Below are 22,458 nucleotides of genomic sequence, written 5' to 3'. Positions count from 1 at the left end.
ACCAGGATGGGTTTGGGCAGAGCGCTCGTGAGAATTGGCCGGCGTTGGGCAGTCCTGCGGACCGCCCTGCTCTCCGGGGCCCAGGGTCCCTTCTCGCCCAGGGCATGCTGCGTGCGGGCCCCGGAAAACGCACACAATCGACCGGTCCCACCAGGGGGCGGTAGGGCAGGGGAGCGTTCCCGGAGCAGAGTTGACCGACGTGTGTCGGCAAGGCGAGCGCCTCCGTCTTTTCGGGCTGATGGGGAGCCCAAAGATGGGGCTGTCCTCAGTTGGGCCACGCAGGTTTCTCTCGCTCCGAGGCTTGTCCCAAGCGCCGAAATGCACCGTTGGAGCCGGGGCGGGAGGCGGAGGCATTGTCACGGGCCTCGCGATTCCCAAGATGGAGGCACAGAGGGACAGGGCCCCGGAAGCGGAAGGCTGGGGAGCAGGCGAAATTTCGAGCCCGAGTCTCGGGGCAGCCCTGGCCCCATGGGACGGCGTCAAGTAGGCGACGCCCGCAGGCCGAGAAGCAGGACCCATCGGCCTCGCCGCAGTCGGCCTCGCCGAGGGCTCCTTGGCGGGGTTCGTGAGCGAGCTCTCGCGATGCCAGCCCAGGCCCCGGGGGAAGGCCCTGCAGACGTGTGACGCCCGAAGCGAGTTCGCGAGGCGTTTTCCGGCCAATTCTCACGAGCGTTCTGCCCAAACCGGGATCGGTTTGGGCAGAACGCTCGTGAGAATTGGCCGGCGTTGGGCAGCCCTGCGGACCGCCCTGCTCTTCGTGGCCCAGGGCCCTTTCTCGCCCAGGGCGTGGTGCGGCCAGCCGGAAAACGTGTGGAAACGTCGCGGCCCACCCTGTGGCGCCGGCGAACGGGAGCGTTCCCGGAGCAGAGTTGAAAGGCGGGTGGCGGGAGGGCGTGCGCCTCGGGCTCCTGGGGCTGCTGGGGCGCCCAAAGAAGGGGCTGTCCTCAGTTGGGTCATGCAGATGTCTCTCGTTCCAAGGCTCTTCCGAAGCGCCGAGTTGCATCGCTGGCGACGGGATTGGGCGGGGGAGGCGTGGCCGCGGGTATCAGGATTCCCCAGGCGGAGGCACAGAGGGACAGGACCCCGGCAGCGGGAGGCTGGGGAGCAGGCGAAATTTCGAGCCCGAGTCTCAGGGCAGCCCTGGCCCCAAGGGACGGCGCCAAGGACGGGACCCCCGCAGGCAGAGGAGCAGGAGGTGTCGGCCTCGCCGCTGCCTGCCTCGCGGACGTCTTCCCGGCGAGGTTGGTGCGCGAGCGTTCGCGGTGCCGGGCCAGGCACAGGGGGGGCGGCCCGTTAGACGTGCTGCGCCCGAAGCGAGTTCGCCGAGCTTTTTCCGGCCAATTCTCACGAGCGTTCTGCCCAAACCGGGATCCGTTTGAGCAGAAAACTCGTGAAAAATGGCCGGCGTTGGGCAGCCCTGCGGACCGCCCTGCTCGCCGTCACCTAGGGCCCTTTCTCGTCCAGGGCATGCTGCGCTGCGGCCAGCCGGTAAACGCGTGGAAACGACGCGGGCCACAAGGGCGCGCCGGCGCAGGGGTGCGTTCACGGAGCAGATTGGAAGGTCGGGTGGCGGCCGGGCGTGCGCCACCGTCATTCGGGTCGTTGGGGCGCCCAAGGATGGGGCTGACCTCATTGCGGACACGCAGGTTTATGTCGCTGCGAGGTTTCTCCGAAGCTCCGCAAGGCACCGTTGGCGCCAGAGTGGTGGAGAGATGCGTGGCCGCGGGACACAGGGTTCCCGATATGGAGGCCACGAGGGATAGGACCCCGGACGCAGAAGGCTGGGGAAGCAGGCGAGGGCTCGAGCCCGGGCTTCGTGACGGGTCCGGCCCCGTGGAACGGCGCCAGGGATGGGACCCCCGCAGGCCGAGGATCAGCAGGCGTCGGCCTCGCCGCAGTCGGCCTCATGGAAGGCTCCTGGGCGGGGTTCGTGAGCAAGCGCTCACGGTGCCAGGCCCGGCCCCGGGGGGACGCCCTGCAGACGTGTGACGCCCGAAGCGAGTTCGCCGGGCGTTTTCCGGCCAATTCTCACGAGCGTTCTGCCCAAACCGGGATCGGTTTGGGCAGAACGCTCGTGAGAATTGGCCGGCGTTGGGCAGCCCTGCGGACCGCCCTGCTCTCCCTGGCCCAGGTCCGTTCCTCGCCCGGGGCATGGGGCGGCCGCCCGGAAAACGTGCGAAAACGTCGCGGCCCACCCGGAGGCCCCGGCGCTGGGGAGCGTTCTCGGAGCAGAGTTGAAGGACGGGTGGCGGCCGGGCCTACGCTTCCGACTTGAGGGAGGATCGGGCGCCCAGGGATGGGGCTGACCTCAGTGGGGGCACGCAGGTTTCTCTCGCTCTGAGGTTGTCCGAAGCGCCGAAAGGCACCGTTGGCGCCGGTGTGGGAGGGGGAGGGGAGGCGCGGCCGCGGGACTCAGGGCTCCCCAGATGGAGGCACCGAGGGACAGGAACCCAGAAGCAGACGGCTGGCGAGCAGGCGAAACTGCGAGCCCGGGCTTCGTGGAGGGCCAGGCCCCGTGGAACAGCGCCAGGGAGAGGACCCCCGCAGGAGGATTAGCAGGAGGCATGGGCCGCGCCACACCCTGCCTCGCCGAGGGCTTCCTGGCGGGGATGGAGCGCGATGGCTCGCAATGCGGCGCCAGGTCCGGTGGTGCGGGGCGGCCGTGCAGACGTGGGGCGCCCGAAGCGAGTTCGCCGGGCGTTTTCCTGCCAGTTCTCACGAGCGTTCTGCCCAAACCAGGATGGGTTTGGGCAGAGCGCTCGTGAGAATTGGCCGGCGTTGGGCAGTCCTGCGGACCGCCCTGCTCTCCGGGGCCCAGGGTCCCTTCTCGCCCAGGGCATGCTGCGTGCGGGCCCCGGAAAACGCACACAATCGACCGGTCCCACCAGGGGGCGGTAGGGCAGGGGAGCGTTCCCGGAGCAGAGTTGACCGACGTGTGTCGGCAAGGCGAGCGCCTCCGTCTTTTCGGGCTGATGGGGAGCCCAAAGATGGGGCTGTCCTCAGTTGGGCCACGCAGGTTTCTCTCGCTCCGAGGCTTGTCCCAAGCGCCGAAATGCACCGTTGGAGCCGGGGCGGGAGGCGGAGGCATTGTCACGGGCCTCGCGATTCCCAAGATGGAGGCACAGAGGGACAGGGCCCCGGAAGCGGAAGGCTGGGGAGCAGGCGAAATTTCGAGCCCGAGTCTCGGGGCAGCCCTGGCCCCATGGGACGGCGTCAAGTAGGCGACGCCCGCAGGCCGAGAAGCAGGACCCATCGGCCTCGCCGCAGTCGGCCTCGCCGAGGGCTCCTTGGCGGGGTTCGTGAGCGAGCTCTCGCGATGCCAGCCCAGGCCCCGGGGGAAGGCCCTGCAGACGTGTGACGCCCGAAGCGAGTTCGCGAGGCGTTTTCCGGCCAATTCTCACGAGCGTTCTGCCCAAACCGGGATCGGTTTGGGCAGAACGCTCGTGAGAATTGGCCGGCGTTGGGCAGCCCTGCGGACCGCCCTGCTCTTCGTGGCCCAGGGCCCTTTCTCGCCCAGGGCGTGGTGCGGCCAGCCGGAAAACGTGTGGAAACGTCGCGGCCCACCCTGTGGCGCCGGCGAACGGGAGCGTTCCCGGAGCAGAGTTGAAAGGCGGGTGGCGGGAGGGCGTGCGCCTCGGGCTCCTGGGGCTGCTGGGGCGCCCAAAGAAGGGGCTGTCCTCAGTTGGGTCATGCAGATGTCTCTCGTTCCAAGGCTCTTCCGAAGCGCCGAGTTGCATCGCTGGCGACGGGATTGGGCGGGGGAGGCGTGGCCGCGGGTATCAGGATTCCCCAGGCGGAGGCACAGAGGGACAGGACCCCGGCAGCGGGAGGCTGGGGAGCAGGCGAAATTTCGAGCCCGAGTCTCAGGGCAGCCCTGGCCCCAAGGGACGGCGCCAAGGACGGGACCCCCGCAGGCAGAGGAGCAGGAGGTGTCGGCCTCGCCGCTGCCTGCCTCGCGGACGTCTTCCCGGCGAGGTTGGTGCGCGAGCGTTCGCGGTGCCGGGCCAGGCACAGGGGGGGCGGCCCGTTAGACGTGCTGCGCCCGAAGCGAGTTCGCCGAGCTTTTTCCGGCCAATTCTCACGAGCGTTCTGCCCAAACCGGGATCCGTTTGAGCAGAAAACTCGTGAAAAATGGCCGGCGTTGGGCAGCCCTGCGGACCGCCCTGCTCGCCGTCACCTAGGGCCCTTTCTCGTCCAGGGCATGCTGCGCTGCGGCCAGCCGGTAAACGCGTGGAAACGACGCGGGCCACAAGGGCGCGCCGGCGCAGGGGTGCGTTCACGGAGCAGATTGGAAGGTCGGGTGGCGGCCGGGCGTGCGCCACCGTCATTCGGGTCGTTGGGGCGCCCAAGGATGGGGCTGACCTCATTGCGGACACGCAGGTTTATGTCGCTGCGAGGTTTCTCCGAAGCTCCGCAAGGCACCGTTGGCGCCAGAGTGGTGGAGAGATGCGTGGCCGCGGGACACAGGGTTCCCGATATGGAGGCCACGAGGGATAGGACCCCGGACGCAGAAGGCTGGGGAAGCAGGCGAGGGCTCGAGCCCGGGCTTCGTGACGGGTCCGGCCCCGTGGAACGGCGCCAGGGATGGGACCCCCGCAGGCCGAGGATCAGCAGGCGTCGGCCTCGCCGCAGTCGGCCTCATGGAAGGCTCCTGGGCGGGGTTCGTGAGCAAGCGCTCACGGTGCCAGGCCCGGCCCCGGGGGGACGCCCTGCAGACGTGTGACGCCCGAAGCGAGTTCGCCGGGCGTTTTCCGGCCAATTCTCACGAGCGTTCTGCCCAAACCGGGATCGGTTTGGGCAGAACGCTCGTGAGAATTGGCCGGCGTTGGGCAGCCCTGCGGACCGCCCTGCTCTCCCTGGCCCAGGTCCGTTCCTCGCCCGGGGCATGGGGCGGCCGCCCGGAAAACGTGCGAAAACGTCGCGGCCCACCCGGAGGCCCCGGCGCTGGGGAGCGTTCTCGGAGCAGAGTTGAAGGACGGGTGGCGGCCGGGCCTACGCTTCCGACTTGAGGGAGGATCGGGCGCCCAGGGATGGGGCTGACCTCAGTGGGGGCACGCAGGTTTCTCTCGCTCTGAGGTTGTCCGAAGCGCCGAAAGGCACCGTTGGCGCCGGTGTGGGAGGGGGAGGGGAGGCGCGGCCGCGGGACTCAGGGCTCCCCAGATGGAGGCACCGAGGGACAGGAACCCAGAAGCAGACGGCTGGCGAGCAGGCGAAACTGCGAGCCCGGGCTTCGTGGAGGGCCAGGCCCCGTGGAACAGCGCCAGGGAGAGGACCCCCGCAGGAGGATTAGCAGGAGGCATGGGCCGCGCCACACCCTGCCTCGCCGAGGGCTTCCTGGCGGGGATGGAGCGCGATGGCTCGCAATGCGGCGCCAGGTCCGGTGGTGCGGGGCGGCCGTGCAGACGTGGGGCGCCCGAAGCGAGTTCGCCGGGCGTTTTCCTGCCAGTTCTCACGAGCGTTCTGCCCAAACCAGGATGGGTTTGGGCAGAGCGCTCGTGAGAATTGGCCGGCGTTGGGCAGTCCTGCGGACCGCCCTGCTCTCCGGGGCCCAGGGTCCCTTCTCGCCCAGGGCATGCTGCGTGCGGGCCCCGGAAAACGCACACAATCGACCGGTCCCACCAGGGGGCGGTAGGGCAGGGGAGCGTTCCCGGAGCAGAGTTGACCGACGTGTGTCGGCAAGGCGAGCGCCTCCGTCTTTTCGGGCTGATGGGGAGCCCAAAGATGGGGCTGTCCTCAGTTGGGCCACGCAGGTTTCTCTCGCTCCGAGGCTTGTCCCAAGCGCCGAAATGCACCGTTGGAGCCGGGGCGGGAGGCGGAGGCATTGTCACGGGCCTCGCGATTCCCAAGATGGAGGCACAGAGGGACAGGGCCCCGGAAGCGGAAGGCTGGGGAGCAGGCGAAATTTCGAGCCCGAGTCTCGGGGCAGCCCTGGCCCCATGGGACGGCGTCAAGTAGGCGACGCCCGCAGGCCGAGAAGCAGGACCCATCGGCCTCGCCGCAGTCGGCCTCGCCGAGGGCTCCTTGGCGGGGTTCGTGAGCGAGCTCTCGCGATGCCAGCCCAGGCCCCGGGGGAAGGCCCTGCAGACGTGTGACGCCCGAAGCGAGTTCGCGAGGCGTTTTCCGGCCAATTCTCACGAGCGTTCTGCCCAAACCGGGATCGGTTTGGGCAGAACGCTCGTGAGAATTGGCCGGCGTTGGGCAGCCCTGCGGACCGCCCTGCTCTTCGTGGCCCAGGGCCCTTTCTCGCCCAGGGCGTGGTGCGGCCAGCCGGAAAACGTGTGGAAACGTCGCGGCCCACCCTGTGGCGCCGGCGAACGGGAGCGTTCCCGGAGCAGAGTTGAAAGGCGGGTGGCGGGAGGGCGTGCGCCTCGGGCTCCTGGGGCTGCTGGGGCGCCCAAAGAAGGGGCTGTCCTCAGTTGGGTCATGCAGATGTCTCTCGTTCCAAGGCTCTTCCGAAGCGCCGAGTTGCATCGCTGGCGACGGGATTGGGCGGGGGAGGCGTGGCCGCGGGTATCAGGATTCCCCAGGCGGAGGCACAGAGGGACAGGACCCCGGCAGCGGGAGGCTGGGGAGCAGGCGAAATTTCGAGCCCGAGTCTCAGGGCAGCCCTGGCCCCAAGGGACGGCGCCAAGGACGGGACCCCCGCAGGCAGAGGAGCAGGAGGTGTCGGCCTCGCCGCTGCCTGCCTCGCGGACGTCTTCCCGGCGAGGTTGGTGCGCGAGCGTTCGCGGTGCCGGGCCAGGCACAGGGGGGGCGGCCCGTTAGACGTGCTGCGCCCGAACCGAGTTCGCCGAGCTTTTTCCGGCCAATTCTCATGAGCGTTCTGCCCAAACCGGGATCCGTTTGAGCAGAAAACTCGTGAAAATTGGCCGGCGTTGGCAGCCCTGCGGACCGCCCTGCTCGCCGTCACCTAGGGCCCTTTCTCGTCCAGGGTATGCTGCGCTGCGGCCAGCCGGTAAACGCGTGGAAACGACGCGGGCCACAAGGGCGCGCCGGCGCAGGGGTGCGTTCACGGAGCAGAGGGGAAGGTCGGGTGGCGGCCGGGCGTGCGCCACCGTCATTCGGGTCGTTGGGGCGCCCAAGGATGGGGCTGACCTCATTGCGGACACGCAGGTTTATGTCGCTGCGAGGTTTCTCCGAAGCTCCGCAAGGCACCGTTGGCGCCAGAGTGGTGGAGAGATGCGTGGCCGCGGGACACAGGGTTCCCGATATGGAGGCCACGAGGGATAGGACCCCGGACGCAGAAAGCTGGGGAAGCAGGCGAGGGCTCGAGCCCGGGCTTCGTGACGGGTCCGGCCCCGTGGAACGGCGCCAGGGATGGGACCCCCGCAGGCCGAGGATCAGCAGGCGTCGGCCTCATGGAAGGCTCCTGGGCGGGGTTCGTGAGCAAGCGCTCACGGTGCCAGGCCCGGCCCCGGGGGGACGCCCTGCAGACGTGTGACGCCCGAAGCGAGTTCGCCGGGCGTTTTCCGGCCAATTCTCACGAGCGTTCTGCCCAAACCGGGATCGGTTTGGGCAGAACGCTCGTGAGAATTGGCCGGCGTTGGGCAGCCCTGCGGACCGCCCTGCTCTCCCTGGCCCAGGTCCGTTCCTCGCCCGGGGCATGGGGCGGCCGCCCGGAAAACGTGCGAAAACGTCGCGGCCCACCCGGAGGCCCCGGCGCTGGGGAGCGTTCTCGGAGCAGAGTTGAAGGACGGGTGGCGGCCGGGCCTACGCTTCCGACTTGAGGGAGGATCGGGCGCCCAGCGATGGGGCTGACCTCAGTGGGGGCACGCAGGTTTCTCTCGCTCTGAGGTTGTCCGAAGCGCCGAAAGGCACCGTTGGCGCCGGTGTGGGAGGGGGAGGGGAGGCGCGGCCGCGGGACTCAGGGCTCCCCAGATGGAGGCACCGAGGGACAGGAACCCAGAAGCAGACGGCTGGCGAGCAGGCGAAACTGCGAGCCCGGGCTTCGTGGAGGGCCAGGCCCCGTGGAACAGCGCCAGGGAGAGGACCCCCGCAGGAGGATTAGCAGGAGGCATGGGCCGCGCCACACCCTGCCTCGCCGAGGGCTTCCTGGCGGGGATGGAGCGCGATGGCTCGCAATGCGGCGCCAGGTCCGGTGGTGCGGGGCGGCCGTGCAGACGTGGGGCGCCCGAAGCGAGTTCGCCGGGCGTTTTCCTGCCAGTTCTCACGAGCGTTCTGCCCAAACCAGGATGGGTTTGGGCAGAGCGCTCGTGAGAATTGGCCGGCGTTGGGCAGTCCTGCGGACCGCCCTGCTCTCCGGGGCCCAGGGTCCCTTCTCGCCCAGGGCATGCTGCGTGCGGGCCCCGGAAAACGCACACAATCGACCGGTCCCACCAGGGGGCGGTAGGGCAGGGGAGCGTTCCCGGAGCAGAGTTGACCGACGTGTGTCGGCAAGGCGAGCGCCTCCGTCTTTTCGGGCTGATGGGGAGCCCAAAGATGGGGCTGTCCTCAGTTGGGCCACGCAGGTTTCTCTCGCTCCGAGGCTTGTCCCAAGCGCCGAAATGCACCGTTGGAGCCGGGGCGGGAGGCGGAGGCATTGTCACGGGCCTCGCGATTCCCAAGATGGAGGCACAGAGGGACAGGGCCCCGGAAGCGGAAGGCTGGGGAGCAGGCGAAATTTCGAGCCCGAGTCTCGGGGCAGCCCTGGCCCCATGGGACGGCGTCAAGTAGGCGACGCCCGCAGGCCGAGAAGCAGGACCCATCGGCCTCGCCGCAGTCGGCCTCGCCGAGGGCTCCTTGGCGGGGTTCGTGAGCGAGCTCTCGCGATGCCAGCCCAGGCCCCGGGGGAAGGCCCTGCAGACGTGTGACGCCCGAAGCGAGTTCGCGAGGCGTTTTCCGGCCAATTCTCACGAGCGTTCTGCCCAAACCGGGATCGGTTTGGGCAGAACGCTCGTGAGAATTGGCCGGCGTTGGGCAGCCCTGCGGACCGCCCTGCTCTTCGTGGCCCAGGGCCCTTTCTCGCCCAGGGCGTGGTGCGGCCAGCCGGAAAACGTGTGGAAACGTCGCGGCCCACCCTGTGGCGCCGGCGAACGGGAGCGTTCCCGGAGCAGAGTTGAAAGGCGGGTGGCGGGAGGGCGTGCGCCTCGGGCTCCTGGGGCTGCTGGGGCGCCCAAAGAAGGGGCTGTCCTCAGTTGGGTCATGCAGATGTCTCTCGTTCCAAGGCTCTACCGAAGCGCCGAGCTGCATCGTTGGCGACGGGATTGGGCGGGGGAGGCGTGGCCGCGGGTATCAGGATTCCCCAGGCGGAGGCACAGAGGGACAGGACCCCGGCAGCGGGAGGCTGGGGAGCAGGTGAAATTTCGAGCCCGAGTCTCAGGGCAGCCCTGGCCCCAGGGGACGGCGCCAAGGACGGGACCCCCGCAGGCAGAGGAGCAGGAGGTGTCGGCCTCGCCGCTGCCTGCCTCGCGGACGTCTTCCCGGCGAGGTTGGTGCGCGAGCGTTCGCGGTGCCGGGCCAGGCACAGGGGGGGCGGCCCGGTAGACGTGCTGCGCCCGAAGCGAGTTCGCCGAGCTTTTTCCGGCCAATTCTCACGAGCGTTCTGCCCAAACCGGGATCCGTTTGAGCAGAAAACTCGTGAAAAATGGCCGGCGTTGGGCTGCCCTGCGGACCGCCCTGCTCGCCGTCACCTAGGGCCCTTTCTCGTCCAGGGCATGCTGCGCTGCGGCCAGCCGGTAAACGCGTGGAAACGACGCGGGCCACAAGGGCGCGCCGGCGCAGGGGTGCGTTCACGGAGCAGAGTGGAAGGTCGGGTGGCGGCCGGGCGTGCGCCACCGTCATTCGGGTCGTTGGGGCGCCCAAGGATGGGGCTGACCTCATTGCGGACACGCAGGTTTATGTCGCTGCGAGGTTTCTCCGAAGCTCCGCAAGGCACCGTTGGCGCCAGAGTGGTGGAGAGATGCGTGGCCGCGGGACACAGGGTTCCCGATATGGAGGCCACGAGGGATAGGACCCCGGACGCAGAAGGCTGGGGAAGCAGGCGAGGGCTCGAGCCCGGGCTTCGTGACGGGTCCGGCCCCGTGGAACGGCGCCAGGGATGGGACCCCCGCAGGCCGAGGATCAGCAGGCGTCGGCCTCGCCGCAGTCGGCCTCATGGAAGGCTCCTGGGCGGGGTTCGTGAGCAAGCGCTCACGGTGCCAGGCCCGGCCCCGGGGGGACGCCCTGCAGACGTGTGACGCCCGAAGCGAGTTCGCCGGGCGTTTTCCGGCCAATTCTCACGAGCGTTCTGCCCAAACCGGGATCGGTTTGGGCAGAACGCTCGTGAGAATTGGCCGGCGTTGGGCAGCCCTGCGGACCGCCCTGCTCTCCCTGGCCCAGGTCCGTTCCTCGCCCGGGGCATGGGGCGGCCGCCCGGAAAACGTGCGAAAACGTCGCGGCCCACCCGGAGGCCCCGGCGCTGGGGAGCGTTCTCGGAGCAGAGTTGAAGGACGGGTGGCGGCCGGGCCTACGCTTCCGACTTGAGGGAGGATCGGGCGCCCAGGGATGGGGCTGACCTCAGTGGGGGCACGCAGGTTTCTCTCGCTCTGAGGTTGTCCGAAGCGCCGAAAGGCACCGTTGGCGCCGGTGTGGGAGGGGGAGGGGAGGCGCGGCCGCGGGACTCAGGGCTCCCCAGATGGAGGCACCGAGGGACAGGAACCCAGAAGCAGACGGCTGGCGAGCAGGCGAAACTGCGAGCCCGGGCTTCGTGGAGGGCCAGGCCCCGTGGAACAGCGCCAGGGAGAGGACCCCCGCAGGAGGATTAGCAGGAGGCATGGGCCGCGCCACACCCTGCCTCGCCGAGGGCTTCCTGGCGGGGATGGAGCGCGATGGCTCGCAATGCGGCGCCAGGTCCGGTGGTGCGGGGCGGCCGTGCAGACGTGGGGCGCCCGAAGCGAGTTCGCCGGGCGTTTTCCTGCCAGTTCTCACGAGCGTTCTGCCCAAACCAGGATGGGTTTGGGCAGAGCGCTCGTGAGAATTGGCCGGCGTTGGGCAGTCCTGCGGACCGCCCTGCTCTCCGGGGCCCAGGGTCCCTTCTCGCCCAGGGCATGCTGCGTGCGGGCCCCGGAAAACGCACACAATCGACCGGTCCCACCAGGGGGCGGTAGGGCAGGGGAGCGTTCCCGGAGCAGAGTTGACCGACGTGTGTCGGCAAGGCGAGCGCCTCCGTCTTTTCGGGCTGATGGGGAGCCCAAAGGTGGGGCTGTCCTCAGTTGGGCCACGCAGGTTTCTCTCGCTCCGAGGCTTGTCCCAAGCGCCGAAATGCACCGTTGGAGCCGGGGCGGGAGGCGGAGGCATTGTCACGGGCCTCGCGATTCCCAAGATGGGGGCACAGAGGGACAGGGCCCCGGAAGCGGAAGGCTGGGGAGCAGGCGAAATTTCGAGCCCGAGTCTCGGGGCAGCCCTGGCCCCATGGGACGGCGTCAAGTAGGCGACGCCCGCAGGCCGAGAAGCAGGGCCCATCGGCCTCGCCGCAGTCGGCCTCGCCGAGGGCTCCTTGGCGGGGTTCGTGAGCGAGCTCTCGCGATGCCAGCCCAGGCCCCGGGGGAAGGCCCTTCAGCCGTGTGACGCCCGAAGCGAGTTCGCGAGGCGTTTTCCGGCCAATTCTCACGAGCGTTCTGCCCAAACCGGGATCGGTTTGGGCAGAACGCTCGTGAGAATTGGCCGGCGTTGGGCAGCCCTGCGGACCGCCCTGCTCTTCGTGGCCCAGGGCCCTTTCTCGCCCAGGGCGTGGTGCGGCCAGCCGGAAAACGTGTGGAAACGTCGCGGCCCACCCTGTGGCGCCGGCGAACGGGAGCGTTCCCGGAGCAGAGTTGAAAGGCGGGTGGCGGGAGGGCGTGCGCCTCGGGCTCCTGGGGCTGCTGGGGCGCCCAAAGAAGGGGCTGTCCTCAGTTGGGTCATGCAGATGTCTCTCGTTCCAAGGCTCTTCCGAAGCGCCGAGCTGCATCGTTGGCGACGGGATTGGGCGGGGGAGGCGTGGCCGCGGGTATCAGGATTCCCCAGGCGGAGGCACAGAGGGACAGGACCCCGGCAGCGGGAGGCTGGGGAGCAGGCGAAATTTCGAGCCCGAGTCTCAGGGCAGCCCTGGCCCCAGGGGACGGCGCCAAGGACGGGACCCCCGCAGGCAGAGGAGCAGGAGGTGTCGGCCTCGCCGCTGCCTGCCTCGCGGACGTCTTCCCGGCGAGGTTGGTGCGCGAGCGTTCGCGGTGCCGGGCCAGGCACAGGGGGGGCGGCCCGGTAGACGTGCTGCGCCCGAAGCGAGTTCGCCGAGCTTTTTCCGGCCAATTCTCACGAGCGTTCTGCCCAAACCGGGATCCGTTTGAGCAGAAAACTCGTGAAAAATGGCCGGCGTTGGGCTGCCCTGCGGACCGCCCTGCTCGCCGTCACCTAGGGCCCTTTCTCGTCCAGGGCATGCTGCGCTGCGGCCAGCCGGTAAACGCGTGGAAACGACGCGGGCCACAAGGGCGCGCCGGCGCAGGGGTGCGTTCACGGAGCAGAGTGGAAGGTCGGGTGGCGGCCGGGCGTGCGCCACCGTCATTCGGGTCGTTGGGGCGCCCAAGGATGGGGCTGACCTCATTGCGGACACGCAGGTTTATGTCGCTGCGAGGTTTCTCCGAAGCTCCGCAAGGCACCGTTGGCGCCAGAGTGGTGGAGAGATGCGTGGCCGCGGGACACAGGGTTCCCGATATGGAGGCCACGAGGGATAGGACCCCGGACGCAGAAGGCTGGGGAAGCAGGCGAGGGCTCGAGCCCGGGCTTCGTGACGGGTCCGGCCCCGTGGAACGGCGCCAGGGATGGGACCCCCGCAGGCCGAGGATCAGCAGGCGTCGGCCTCGCCGCAGTCGGCCTCATGGAAGGCTCCTGGGCGGGGTTCGTGAGCAAGCGCTCACGGTGCCAGGCCCGGCCCCGGGGGGACGCCCTGCAGACGTGTGACGCCCGAAGCGAGTTCGCCGGGCGTTTTCCGGCCAATTCTCACGAGCGTTCTGCCCAAACCGGGATCGGTTTGGGCAGAACGCTCGTGAGAATTGGCCGGCGTTGGGCAGCCCTGCGGACCGCCCTGCTCTCCCTGGCCCAGGTCCGTTCCTCGCCCGGGGCATGGGGCGGCCGCCCGGAAAACGTGCGAAAACGTCGCGGCCCACCCGGAGGCCCCGGCGCTGGGGAGCGTTCTCGGAGCAGAGTTGAAGGACGGGTGGCGGCCGGGCCTACGCTTCCGACTTGAGGGAGGATCGGGCGCCCAGGGATGGGGCTGACCTCAGTGGGGGCACGCAGGTTTCTCTCGCTCTGAGGTTGTCCGAAGCGCCGAAAGGCACCGTTGGCGCCGGTGTGGGAGGGGGAGGGGAGGCGCGGCCGCGGGACTCAGGGCTCCCCAGATGGAGGCACCGAGGGACAGGAACCCAGAAGCAGACGGCTGGCGAGCAGGCGAAACTGCGAGCCCGGGCTTCGTGGAGGGCCAGGCCCCGTGGAACAGCGCCAGGGAGAGGACCCCCGCAGGAGGATTAGCAGGAGGCATGGGCCGCGCCACACCCTGCCTCGCCGAGGGCTTCCTGGCGGGGATGGAGCGCGATGGCTCGCAATGCGGCGCCAGGTCCGGTGGTGCGGGGCGGCCGTGCAGACGTGGGGCGCCCGAAGCGAGTTCGCCGGGCGTTTTCCTGCCAGTTCTCACGAGCGTTCTGCCCAAACCAGGATGGGTTTGGGCAGAGCGCTCGTGAGAATTGGCCGGCGTTGGGCAGTCCTGCGGACCGCCCTGCTCTCCGGGGCCCAGGGTCCCTTCTCGCCCAGGGCATGCTGCGTGCGGGCCCCGGAAAACGCACACAATCGACCGGTCCCACCAGGGGGCGGTAGGGCAGGGGAGCGTTCCCGGAGCAGAGTTGACCGACGTGTGTCGGCAAGGCGAGCGCCTCCGTCTTTTCGGGCTGATGGGGAGCCCAAAGATGGGGCTGTCCTCAGTTGGGCCACGCAGGTTTCTCTCGCTCCGAGGCTTGTCCCAAGCGCCGAAATGCACCGTTGGAGCCGGGGCGGGAGGCGGAGGCATTGTCACGGGCCTCGCGATTCCCAAGATGGAGGCACAGAGGGACAGGGCCCCGGAAGCGGAAGGCTGGGGAGCAGGCGAAATTTCGAGCCCGAGTCTCGGGGCAGCCCTGGCCCCATGGGACGGCGTCAAGTAGGCGACGCCCGCAGGCCGAGAAGCAGGACCCATCGGCCTCGCCGCAGTCGGCCTCGCCGAGGGCTCCTTGGCGGGGTTCGTGAGCGAGCTCTCGCGATGCCAGCCCAGGCCCCGGGGGAAGGCCCTGCAGACGTGTGACGCCCGAAGCGAGTTCGCGAGGCGTTTTCCGGCCAATTCTCACGAGCGTTCTGCCCAAACCGGGATCGGTTTGGGCAGAACGCTCGTGAGAATTGGCCGGCGTTGGGCAGCCCTGCGGACCGCCCTGCTCTTCGTGGCCCAGGGCCCTTTCTCGCCCAGGGCGTGGTGCGGCCAGCCGGAAAACGTGTGGAAACGTCGCGGCCCACCCTGTGGCGCCGGCGAACGGGAGCGTTCCCGGAGCAGAGTTGAAAGGCGGGTGGCGGGAGGGCGTGCGCCTCGGGCTCCTGGGGCTGCTGGGGCGCCCAAAGAAGGGGCTGTCCTCAGTTGGGTCATGCAGATGTCTCTCGTTCCAAGGCTCTTCCGAAGCGCCGAGCTGCATCGTTGGCGACGGGATTGGGCGGGGGAGGCGTGGCCGCGGGTATCAGGATTCCCCAGGCGGAGGCACAGAGGGACAGGACCCCGGCAGCGGGAGGCTGGGGAGCAGGCGAAATTTCGAGCCCGAGTCTCAGGGCAGCCCTGGCCCCAGGGGACGGCGCCAAGGACGGGACCCCCGCAGGCAGAGGAGCAGGAGGTGTCGGCCTCGCCGCTGCCTGCCTCGCGGACGTCTTCCCGGCGAGGTTGGTGCGCGAGCGTTCGCGGTGCCGGGCCAGGCACAGGGGGGGCGGCCCGGTAGACGTGCTGCGCCCGAAGCGAGTTCGCCGAGCTTTTTCCGGCCAATTCTCACGAGCGTTCTGCCCAAACCGGGATCCGTTTGAGCAGAAAACTCGTGAAAAATGGCCGGCGTTGGGCTGCCCTGCGGACCGCCCTGCTCGCCGTCACCTAGGGCCCTTTCTCGTCCAGGGCATGCTGCGCTGCGGCCAGCCGGTAAACGCGTGGAAACGACGCGGGCCACAAGGGCGCGCCGGCGCAGGGGTGCTTTCACGGAGCAGAGTGGAAGGTCGGGTGGCGGCCGGGCGTGCGCCACCGTCATTCGGGTCGTTGGGGCGCCCAAGGATGGGGCTGACCTCATTGCGGACACGCAGGTTTATGTCGCTGCGAGGTTTCTCCGAAGCTCCGCAAGGCACCGTTGGCGCCAGAGTGGTGGAGAGATGCGTGGCCGCGGGACACAGGGTTCCCGATATGGAGGCCACGAGGGATAGGACCCCGGACGCAGAAGGCTGGGGAAGCAGGCGAGGGCTCGAGCCCGGGCTTCGTGACGGGTCCGGCCCCGTGGAACGGCGCCAGGGATGGGACCCCCGCAGGCCGAGGATCAGCAGGCGTCGGCCTCGCCGCAGTGGGCCTCATGGAAGGCTCCTGGGCGGGGTTCGTGAGCAAGCGCTCACGGTGCCAGGCCCGGCCCCGGGGGGACGCCCTGCAGACGTGTGACGCCCGAAGCGAGTTCGCCGGGCGTTTTCCGGCCAATTCTCACGAGCGTTCTGCCCAAACCGGGATCGGTTTGGGCAGAACGCTCGTGAGAATTGGCCGGCGTTGGGCAGCCCTGCGGACCGCCCTGCTCTCCCTGGCCCAGGTCCGTTCCTCGCCCGGGGCATGGGGCGGCCGCCCGGAAAACGTGCGAAAACGTCGCGGCCCACCCGGAGGCCCCGGCGCTGGGGAGCGTTCTCGGAGCAGAGTTGAAGGACGGGTGGCGGCCGGGCCTACGCTTCCGACTTGAGGGAGGATCGGGCGCCCAGGGATGGGGCTGACCTCAGTGGGGGCACGCAGGTTTCTCTCGCTCTGAGGTTGTCCGAAGCGCCGAAAGGCACCGTTGGCGCCGGTGTGGGAGGGGGAGGGGAGGCGCGGCCGCGGGACTCAGGGCTCCCCAGATGGAGGCACCGAGGGACAGGAACCCAGAAGCAGACGGCTGGCGAGCAGGCGAAACTGCGAGCCCGGGCTTCGTGGAGGGCCAGGCCCCGTGGAACAGCGCCAGGGAGAGGACCCCCGCAGGAGGATTAGCAGGAGGCATGGGCCGCGCCACACCCTGCCTCGCCGAGGGCTTCCTGGCGGGGATGGAGCGCGATGGCTCGCAATGCGGCGCCAGGTCCGGTGGTGCGGGGCGGCCGTGCAGACGTGGGGCGCCCGAAGCGAGTTCGCCGGGCGTTTTCCTGCCAGTTCTCACGAGCGTTCTGCCCAAACCAGGATGGGTTTGGGCAGAGCGCTCGTGAGAATTGGCCGGCGTTGGGCAGTCCTGCGGACCGCCCTGCTCTCCGGGGCCCAGGGTCCCTTCTCGCCCAGGGCATGCTGCGTGCGGGCCCCGGAAAACGCACACAATCGACCGGTCCCACCAGGGGGCGGTAGGGCAGGGGAGCGTTCCCGGAGCAGAGTTGACCGACGTGTGTCGGCAAGGCGAGCGCCTCCGTCTTTTCGGGCTGATGGGGAGCCCAAAGGTGGGGCTGTCCTCAGTTGGGCCACGCAGGTTTCTCTCGCTCCGAGGCTTGTCCCAAGCGCCGAAATGCACCGTTGGAGCCGGGGCGGGAGGCGGAGGCATTGTCACGGGCCTCGCGATTCCCAAGATGGGGGCACAGAGGGACAGGGCCCCGGAAGCGGAAGGCTGGGGAGCAGGCGAAATTTCGAGCCCGAGTCTCGGGGCAGCCCTGGCCCCATGGGACGGCGTCAAGTAGGCGACGCCCGCAGGCCGAGAAGCAGGGCCCATCGGCCTCGCCGCAGTCGGCCTCGCGAGGGCTCCTTGGCGGGGTTCGTGAGCGAGCTCTCGCGATGCCAGCCCAGGCCCCGGGGGAAGGCCCTGCAGACGTGTGACGCCCGAAGCGAGTTCGCGAGGCGTTTTCCGGCCAATTCTCACGAGCGTTCTGCCCAAACCGGGATCGGTTTAGGCAGAACGCTCGTGAGAATTGGCCGGCGTTGGGCAGCCCTGCGGACCGCCCTGCTCTTCGTGGCCCAGGGCCCTTTCTCGCCCAGGGCGTGGTGCGGCCAGCCGGAAAACGTGTGGAAACGTCGCGGCCCACCCTGTGGCGCCGGCGAACGGGAGCGTTCCCGGAGCAGAGTTGAAAGGCGGGTGGCGGGAGGGCGTGCGCCTCGGGCTCCTGGGGCTGCTGGGGCGCCCAAAGAAGGGGCTGTCCTCAGTTGGGTCATGCAGATGTCTCTCGTTCCAAGGCTCTTCCGAAGCGCCGAGCTGCATCGTTGGCGACGGGATTGGGCGGGGGAGGCGTGGCCGCGGGTATCAGGATTCCCCAGGCGGAGGCACAGAGGGACAGGACCCCGGCAGCGGGAGGCTGGGGAGCAGGCGAAATTTCGAGCCCGAGTCTCAGGGCAGCCCTGGCCCCAGGGGACGGCGCCAAGGACGGGACCCCCGCAGGCAGAGGAGCAGGAGGTGTCGGCCTCGCCGCTGCCTGCCTCGCGGACGTCTTCCCGGCGAGGTTGGTGCGCGAGCGTTCGCGGTGCCGGGCCAGGCACAGGGGGGGCGGCCCGGTAGACGTGCTGCGCCCGAAGGGAGTTCGCCGAGCTTTTTCCGGCCAATTCTCACGAGCGTTCTGCCCAAACCGGGATCCGTTTGAGCAGAAAACTCGTGAAAAATGGCCGGCGTTGGGCTGCCCTGCGGACCGCCCTGCTCGCCGTCACCTAGGGCCCTTTCTCGTCCAGGGCATGCTGCGCTGCGGCCAGCCGGTAAACGCGAGGAAACGACGCGGGCCACAAGGGCGCGCCGGCGCAGGGGTGCGTTCACGGAGCAGAGTGGAAGGTCGGGTGGCGGCCGGGCGTGCGCCACCGTCATTCGGGTCGTTGGGGCGCCCAAGGATGGGGCTGACCTCATTGCGGACACGCAGGTTTATGTCGCTGCGAGGTTTCTCCGAAGCTCCGCAAGGCACCGTTGGCGCCAGAGTGGTGGAGAGATGCGTGGCCGCGGGACACAGGGTTCCCGATATGGAGGCCACGAGGGATAGGACCCCGGACGCAGAAGGCTGGGGAAGCAGGCGAGGGCTCGAGCCCGGGCTTCGTGACGGGTCCGGCCCCGTGGAACGGCGCCAGGGATGGGACCCCCGCAGGCCGAGGATCAGCAGGCGTCGGCCTCGCCGCAGTGGGCCTCATGGAAGGCTCCTGGGCGGGGTTAGTGAGCAAGCGCTCACGGTGCCAGGCCCGGCCCCGGGGGGACGCCCTGCAGACGTGTGACGCCCGAAGCGAGTTCGCCGGGCGTTTTCCGGCCAATTCTCACGAGCGTTCTGCCCAAACCGGGATCGGTTTGGGCAGAACGCTCGTGAGAATTGGCCGGCGTTGGGCAGCCCTGCGGACCGCCCTGCTCTCCCTGGCCCAGGTCCGTTCCTCGCCCGGGGCATGGGGCGGCCGCCCGGAAAACGTGCGAAAACGTCGCGGCCCACCCGGAGGCCCCGGCGCTGGGGAGCGTTCTCGGAGCAGAGTTGAAGGACGGGTGGCGGCCGGGCCTACGCTTCCGACTTGAGGGAGGATCGGGCGCCCAGGGATGGGGCTGACCTCAGTGGGGGCACGCAGGTTTCTCTCGCTCTGAGGTTGTCCGAAGCGCCGAAAGGCACCGTTGGCGCCGGTGTGGGAGGGGGAGGGGAGGCGCGGCCGCGGGACTCAGGGCTCCCCAGATGGAGGCACCGAGGGACAGGAACCCAGAAGCAGACGGCTGGCGAGCAGGCGAAACTGCGAGCCCGGGCTTCGTGGAGGGCCAGGCCCCGTGGAACAGCGCCAGGGAGAGGACCCCCGCAGGAGGATTAGCAGGAGGCATGGGCCGCGCCACACCCTGCCTCGCCGAGGGCTTCCTGGCGGGGATGGAGCGCGATGGCTCGCAATGCGGCGCCAGGTCCGGTGGTGCGGGGCGGCCGTGCAGACGTGGGGCGCCCGAAGCGAGTTCGCCGGGCGTTTTCCTGCCAGTTCTCACGAGCGTTCTGCCCAAACCAGGATGGGTTTGGGCAGAGCGCTCGTGAGAATTGGCCGGCGTTGGGCAGTCCTGCGGACCGCCCTGCTCTCCGGGGCCCAGGGTCCCTTCTCGCCCAGGGCATGCTGCGTGCGGGCCCCGGAAAACGCACACAATCGACCGGTCCCACCAGGGGGCGGTAGGGCAGGGGAGCGTTCCCGGAGCAGAGTTGACCGACGTGTGTCGGCAAGGCGAGCGCCTCCGTCTTTTCGGGCTGATGGGGAGCCCAAAGATGGGGCTGTCCTCAGTTGGGCCACGCAGGTTTCTCTCGCTCCGAGGCTTGTCCCAAGCGCCGAAATGCACCGTTGGAGCCGGGGCGGGAGGCGGAGGCATTGTCACGGGCCTCGCGATTCCCAAGATGGAGGCACAGAGGGACAGGGCCCCGGAAGCGGAAGGCTGGGGAGCAGGCGAAATTTCGAGCCCGAGTCTCGGGGCAGCCCTGGCCCCATGGGACGGCGTCAAGTAGGCGACGCCAGCAGGCCGAGAAGCAGGACCCATCGGCCTCGCCGCAGTCGGCCTCGCCGAGGGCTCCTTGGCGGGGTTCGTGAGCGAGCTCTCGCGATGCCAGCCCAGGCCCCGGGGGAAGGCCCTGCAGACGTGTGACGCCCGAAGCGAGTTCGCGAGGCGTTTTCCGGCCAATTCTCACGAGCGTTCTGCCCAAACCGGGATCGGTTTGGGCAGAACGCTCGTGAGAATTGGCCGGCGTTGGGCAGCCCTGCGGACCGCCCTGCTCTTCGTGGCCCAGGGCCCTTTCTCGCCCAGGGCGTGGTGCGGCCAGCCGGAAAACGTGTGGAAACGTCGCGGCCCACCCTGTGGCGCCGGCGAACGGGAGCGTTCCCGGAGCAGAGTTGAAAGGCGGGTGGCGGGAGGGCGTGCGCCTCGGGCTCCTGGGGCTGCTGGGGCGCCCAAAGAAGGGGCTGTCCTCAGTTGGGTCATGCAGATGTCTCTCGTTCCAAGGCTCTTCCGAAGCGCCGAGCTGCATCGTTGGCGACGGGATTGGGCGGGGGAGGCGTGGCCGCGGGTATCAGGATTCCCCAGGCGGAGGCACAGAGGGACAGGACCCCGGCAGCGGGAGGCTGGGGAGCAGGCGAAATTTCGAGCCCGAGTCTCAGGGCAGCCCTGGCCCCAGGGGACGGCGCCAAGGACGGGACCCCCGCAGGCAGAGGAGCAGGAGGTGTCGGCCTCGCCGCTGCCTGCCTCGCGGACGTCTTCCCGGCGAGGTTGGTGCGCGAGCGTTCGCGGTGCCGGGCCAGGCACAGGGGGGGCGGCCCGGTAGACGTGCTGCGCCCGAAGCGAGTTCGCCGAGCTTTTTCCGGCCAATTCTCACGAGCGTTCTGCCCAAACCGGGATCCGTTTGAGCAGAAAACTCGTGAAAAATGGCCGGCGTTGGGCTGCCCTGCGGACCGCCCTGCTCGCCGTCACCTAGGGCCCTTTCTCGTCCAGGGCATGCTGCGCTGCGGCCAGCCGGTAAACGCGTGGAAACGACGCGGGCCACAAGGGCGCGCCGGCGCAGGGGTGCTTTCACGGAGCAGAGTGGAAGGTCGGGTGGCGGCCGGGCGTGCGCCACCGTCATTCGGGTCGTTGGGGCGCCCAAGGATGGGGCTGACCTCATTGCGGACACGCAGGTTTATGTCGCTGCGAGGTTTCTCCGAAGCTCCGCAAGGCACCGTTGGCGCCAGAGTGGTGGAGAGATGCGTGGCCGCGGGACACAGGGTTCCCGATATGGAGGCCACGAGGGATAGGACCCCGGACGCAGAAGGCTGGGGAAGCAGGCGAGGGCTCGAGCCCGGGCTTCGTGACGGGTCCGGCCCCGTGGAACGGCGCCAGGGATGGGACCCCCGCAGGCCGAGGATCAGCAGGCGTCGGCCTCGCCGCAGTGGGCCTCATGGAAGGCTCCTGGGCGGGGTTCGTGAGCAAGCGCTCACGGTGCCAGGCCCGGCCCCGGGGGGACGCCCTGCAGACGTGTGACGCCCGAAGCGAGTTCGCCGGGCGTTTTCCGGCCAATTCTCACGAGCGTTCTGCCCAAACCGGGATCGGTTTGGGCAGAACGCTCGTGAGAATTGGCCGGCGTTGGGCAGCCCTGCGGACCGCCCTGCTCTCCCTGGCCCAGGTCCGTTCCTCGCCCGGGGCATGGGGCGGCCGCCCGGAAAACGTGCGAAAACGTCGCGGCCCACCCGGAGGCCCCGGCGCTGGGGAGCGTTCTCGGAGCAGAGTTGAAGGACGGGTGGCGGCCGGGCCTACGCTTCCGACTTGAGGGAGGATCGGGCGCCCAGGGATGGGGCTGACCTCAGTGGGGGCACGCAGGTTTCTCTCGCTCTGAGGTTGTCCGAAGCGCCGAAAGGCACCGTTGGCGCCGGTGTGGGAGGGGGAGGGGAGGCGCGGCCGCGGGACTCAGGGCTCCCCAGATGGAGGCACCGAGGGACAGGAACCCAGAAGCAGACGGCTGGCGAGCAGGCGAAACTGCGAGCCCGGGCTTCGTGGAGGGCCAGGCCCCGTGGAACAGCGCCAGGGAGAGGACCCCCGCAGGAGGATTAGCAGGAGGCATGGGCCGCGCCACACCCTGCCTCGCCGAGGGCTTCCTGGCGGGGATGGAGCGCGATGGCTCGCAATGCGGCGCCAGGTCCGGTGGTGCGGGGCGGCCGTGCAGACGTGGGGCGCCCGAAGCGAGTTCGCCGGGCGTTTTCCTGCCAGTTCTCACGAGCGTTCTGCCCAAACCAGGATGGGTTTGGGCAGAGCGCTCGTGAGAATTGGCCGGCGTTGGGCAGTCCTGCGGACCGCCCTGCTCTCCGGGGCCCAGGGTCCCTTCTAGCCCAGGGCATGCTGCGTGCGGGCCCCGGAAAACGCACACAATCGACCGGTCCCACCAGGGGGCGGTAGGGCAGGGGAGCGTTCCCGGAGCAGAGTTGACCGACGTGTGTCGGAAAGGCGAGCGCCTCCGTCTTTTCGGGCTGATGGGGAGCCCAAAGGTGGGGCTGTCCTCAGTTGGGCCACGCAGGTTTCTCTCGCTCCGAGGCTTGTCCCAAGCGCCGAAATGCACCGTTGGAGCCGGGGCGGGAGGCGGAGGCATGGTCACGGGCCTCGCGATTCCCAAGATGGAGGCACAGAGGGACAGGGCCCCGGAAGCGGAAGGCTGGGGAGCAGGCGAAATTTCGAGCCCGAGTCTCGGGGCAGCCCTGGCCCCATGGGACGGCGTCAAGTAGGCGACGCCCGCAGGCCGAGAAGCAGGACCCATCGGCCTCGCCGCAGTCGGCCTCGCCGAGGGCTCCTTGGCGGGGTTCGTGAGCGAGCTCTCGCGATGCCAGCCCAGGCCCCGGGG

The sequence above is a fragment of the Neovison vison genome, chromosome 11 (genome assembly GCF_020171115.1).
Source record: "Neovison vison isolate M4711 chromosome 11, ASM_NN_V1, whole genome shotgun sequence".
NCBI classification, from domain to species: domain Eukaryota; kingdom Metazoa; phylum Chordata; class Mammalia; order Carnivora; family Mustelidae; genus Neogale; species Neogale vison.
Note: the sequence above shows the minus strand (reverse complement) of the source record.